Source organism: Eriocheir sinensis, unplaced genomic scaffold (genome assembly GCF_024679095.1).
Source record: "Eriocheir sinensis breed Jianghai 21 unplaced genomic scaffold, ASM2467909v1 Scaffold698, whole genome shotgun sequence".
Classification (NCBI taxonomy): Eukaryota; Metazoa; Arthropoda; class Malacostraca; order Decapoda; family Varunidae; genus Eriocheir; species Eriocheir sinensis.
Genome location: NW_026112051.1, coordinates 179,363 through 183,951, shown reverse-complemented (window position 1 = coordinate 183,951; position 4,589 = coordinate 179,363). Strand labels below are relative to the sequence as shown.

Sequence of the window (4,589 nt, the reverse complement as noted above, 5' to 3'; positions counted from 1 at the left end):
CCGAGAGAGGAAAAGCGTCTCCTCGCCGAGAGAGAGGAAAAGCGTCTCCTCGCCGAGAGAGAGGAAAAGCTTCTCCTCGCCGAGAGAGAGGAAAAGCGTCTCCTCGCCGAGAGAGAGGAAAAGCGTCTCCTCGCCGAGAGAGGAAAAGCGTCTCCTCGCCGAGAGAGAGGAAAGCGTCTCCACGCCGAGTCAGAGGAAAAGCGTCTCCTGGCCGAGAGAGGAAAAGCGTCTCCTCGCCGAGAGAGAGGAAAAGCGTCTCCTCGCCGAGAGAGAGGAAAAGCGTCTCCTCGCCGAGAGAGAGCACACGCGTCTCCTCGCCGAGAGAGAGAGGAAAAGCGTCTCCTGGCCGAGAGAGGAAAAGCGTCTCCTTGCCGAGAAAGGAAAAGCGTCTCCTCGCCGAGAGAGCGGAAATGCGTCTCCTCGCCGAGAGAGAGGAAAAGCGTCTCCTCGCCGAGAGAGAGGTAAAGCGTCTCCTCGCCGAGAGAGAGGAAAAGCGTCTCCTCGCCGAGAGAGGAAAAGCGTCTCCTCGCCGAGAGAGAGGAAAAGCGTCTCCTCGCCGAGAGAGAGGAAAAGCGTCTCCTCGCCGAGAGAGAGGAAAGCGTCTCCTCGCCGAGAGAGAGAAAAGCGTCTCCTCGCCGAGAGAGGAAAAGCGTCTCCTCGCCGAGAGGAAAAGCGTCTCCTCGCCGAGAGAGGAAAAGCGTCTCCTCGCCGAGAGAGGAAAAGCGTCTCCTCGCCGAGAGAGGAAAAGCGTCTCCTCGCCGAGAGAGAGGAAAAGCGTCTCCTCGCCGAGAGAGGAAAAGCGTCTCCTCGCCGAGAGAGAAGCGTCTCCTCGCCGAGAGAGGAAAAGCGTCTCCTCGCCGAGAGAGGAAAAGCGTCTCCTCGCCGAGAGAGAAAAGCGTCTCCTCGCCGAGAGAGAGGAAAAGCGTCTCCTGGCCGAGAGAGGAAAAGCGTCTCCTCGCCGAGAGAGAGGAAAAGCGTCTCCTCGCCGAGAGAGAGGCAAAGCGTCTCCTCGCCGAGAGAGAGGAAAAGCGTCTCCTTGCTGAGAGAGAGGAAAAGCGTCTCCTTGCCGAGAGAGAGAAAAGCGTCTCCTCGCCGAGAGAGGAAAAGCGTCTCCTCGCCGAGAGAGAGGAAAAGCGTCTCCTCGCCGCGAGAGAGCGTATCCTTGCCGAGAGAGAGGAAAAGCGTCTCCTTGCCGAGAGAGAGGAAAAGCGTCTCCTTGCCGAGAGAGGAAAAGCGTCTCCTTGCCGAGAGAGGAAAAGCGTCTCCTTGCCGAGAGAGGAAAAGCGTCTCGCCGAGAGAGAGGAAAAGCGTCTCCTCGCCGAGAGAGAGGAAAAGCGTCTCCTTGCCGAGAGAGGAAAAGCGTCTCCTTGCCGAGAGAGGAAAAGCGTCTCCTCGCCGAGAGAGAGGAAAAGCGTCTCCTCGCCGAGAGAGAGGAAAAGCGTCTCCTCGCCGAGAGAGAGGAAAAGCGTCTCCTTGCCGAGAGAGAGGAAAAGCGTCTCCTTGCCGAGAGAGAGGAAAAGCGTCTCCTTGCCGAGAGAGGAAAAGCGTCTCCTTGCCGAGAGAGGAAAAGCGTCTCCTGGCCGAGAGGGAGACAGAAGAGCGGGCTGCTGAGAGAGAGTTTCAACTTGCCAAGATGCAAGTGGAAAAAAAAAAATAGAACTCGCCCGTGTCGTCGCCCATGGGAAAACGGCTTCTCCTTCCTGCGAGAACGTGAGAGGACCGAAATTGCCCACCTACCAAGAGGGAGAGGACATCAACAACTACCTCATCCGTTTAGAAAGGGTGGCTGAACTATTCCGGATCGACAAGGATAGCTACGCTGCGAGGTTGGGTTGTCTCCTCACGGGTAAGGCCACTGAACTGTATTCTTCCCTGTCAGCTGATATAATCGAAGATTACGTTCTTTTGAAGAAAGCTCTCCTCACGGGCTTTAGTAAAACGGCGGAAAACTACCGTCAAGACTTCAGTCACGCCAGGATAAGAGTTGGGGAAAACTACCAGCAGTTCTCCATCCATCTGACTCGGTTGTTCCAGGCGTGGTTGGAAGCCTCTGATGTCCCCTGCACTTACGAAGAGCTCCGGGAGTTTATGCTCCTGGATCAGTTTCTAACTAATCTCACCCCAGATTTGAGGATCTTCATCAAGGAGCGCCGGCCGAAACATCTTCCCGACGCAGTGAGACTTGCCGACGACTGGTCGTCTGCCCGCAATGCCTACCCTAAAGCTTCATCTCCTAATTCCCGAGACCCCTCTAAGGCTGCTTCGCCCACGAAATCTTCAGAATCCTCTCCGGGAGCCTCCTCCAAGACCTCTGCCCAGCCCAGTACAGTAACCCTGAGGTGTCACCAATGCGGGGAGGAAGGCCATCTACGTCCGCGCTGCCCGAAGAATCCCCGCGCCTTCAAAGATGTCGAACCTGCTAAACCATCATATCAGGTAGGCTTTTGCCTTAGTGACAAAAGTGTCCCGAAGTTTTCTGTTTCGGGCACTATTAACGGGTCTTGGAGCTCCAACATCATCAGGGATACTGGCTGTTCCTGTGTGATCGTCTCTGAAGACTTGCTACCTGATATAGATGTTGAGAGTTGTCCAAAGGTCTCCCTTGCTGACTACCTAGGACGAGTGGACAAGTTTCCCGTGGTGAGGTGCCACTTAAGCTGTCCCTACTTCACCGGTTGGACTGAAGTGGTACGAGCTCCTATTAAGTTTGTTGGGGCCCTCATCGGAAACGCGCCTGGGGTAAGGGATCCCCATGACCCTGACTCTTCTCAATCTCCATCTGATTCTTCCAGAACATCCTCACCTTCAAAGTTGCCGTGAGGGACTTCTACTCCTCGTGTTCCGACATCCCCGGCACCCCCTGACCCCCGGATCCCCGGACGCCATTACCACTCGTGCTGGTAGGTTGAAGAGGCTTCATCCGCTTGTCCTTCCGGAACCTCTACCTCCTTCAGTAACCCCTCAAGACTTCTCCCAGCTTCAAGCCTCCTGTGCCTCCTTAGCAGCGATACGGCAGAAAGCCTCATCAGGACACGTCGACAAAGCAAGGAACGGATCCTCCTTCCAGTACCTGTATCGCAACGGACATCTCTACAGGAAGTGCCTCACCTCCCCGCTTTCCAATAAGGTAGGCCAGGTATAGGAGCAGACATCCGTACTTACTGTCTTTCCTGTGATAAGTGCCAACGGATGTCGGGGAGAGGTCGTGTACGTCCTATCTCCCTCCAACCCTTACCTGTCGTTACAGAACTACTTCCCCAAATTGCCATCGACCTCGTTGGACCCTTGTCTCCACCAGCTACGGAAGAACCTCTTGTCAGCCCCATTCCCGTAGTGGAGGAGCCATCACCTGACGCCAGCTCCACAGAACTTCCCATCGATGAACCACTTATGGACGACCGGGACGTATTCTCCACCCCGCCTGGCTGTACTTCAGCGATTCAGCAGGACATCGTCCGGGTGTTGAGATAGGCCTTGGGTCTACCGGCCTACGGGTACCGTGTCGTCCATATGGCCGGGAAGGATAATGTGGTGGCCGATTTATTGAGTAGACTTCCTGCATAAGTCACTCCTGTTTCCTCGTCAGTCTCCTCCCTGTTTTAGTTTATTGGCTTATGTTCTTTTTTCTTTCCACTTGGTAGTTGTTTGTGGAATCTACCTGGACTAGATTCTTGTATGGGGGCCTGTGTGAGGGCAACTACCAACTTAGCGGGCGAACGACCGGGGCACTCCTGCCGCCCGCCCGCATCTTGCCGTTCGAAGCGGTTCAACTACCGAGGCGCAGCGAATCACCTGCTTCACTCCCGCTGCTCGTTCGCCTGACGCCGTTCGACGCCTCGGTCGATTGAACCACCGAGGCTTCTCAATCCGCTATAGGAGGCAACTTGGTGGCCGCCAGCGCCTTCCTCGTCATACAACGGCCTCGCCTCGCCCTGAACACTTGCTTCTACTAAAGCTCCACCCTGCTCTCACTCGGGCTAACTCAGATACCGTGGGCTCGTTCTGGGTGCCTTACCTCTCCCCTCTCCACGCCCTGGACTCCCGTTACTGCTGTGAACCTGACTCCCCTTTTCCGCCTGCGCCTCCCACGTCTACACCACTTCAAGGACGAAGCTGTGCTGCCTCGTCATTGCCACTGGACGAGACGCTCAGAGGAGGAAGAAGCCGAGCAACGGGTCATTGCTGTGTCCGGCGTGCTGAAGCCTTCTTGTTGGAGACTTCAGATTGTAAGGCCTGTTTTGGGGTTTTCTACTGTACTTGAAGTAAACTGGTGTCTAACCATTTATCTTGTTGTTTGTTATCCCTTCCGATTACAGCACCCAACACTGGATCCTTGACACTAACCTTTCCCCCTCTCTACTTCCGGGTAAATAAAACTACCATATTCAGTAATTAATCCGTACCACAACCAATTAATTTGCAAAACTGTGTAACGAAATGAAACATTAGTTATGAAAGCATATAAGAGCTTTTTCATTATATCCTGAACACAAGTTATTCGTGGTCATACTTATACATCATTATGACAGTTAAAATTCAGGTGTTCAAGTGTCTCAAGACAGAGGGAAAGCGGCGGGTGGCAGGGTGGT

General features: G+C 54.6%; 1 long non-coding RNA gene across 1 annotated transcript; it reads left to right on the top strand.

Moving 5' to 3' along the window:
- The first annotated feature begins 1,451 nt into the window (after positions 1–1,451).
- LOC126993905 (uncharacterized) lies at positions 1,452–4,285 on the top strand. The gene is made up of 2 exons (XR_007748445.1): positions 1,452–3,127; positions 3,248–4,285. It is a non-coding gene; the product is annotated as an uncharacterized LOC126993905 (long non-coding RNA).
- The last annotated feature ends 304 nt before the right edge of the window (positions 4,286–4,589 follow it).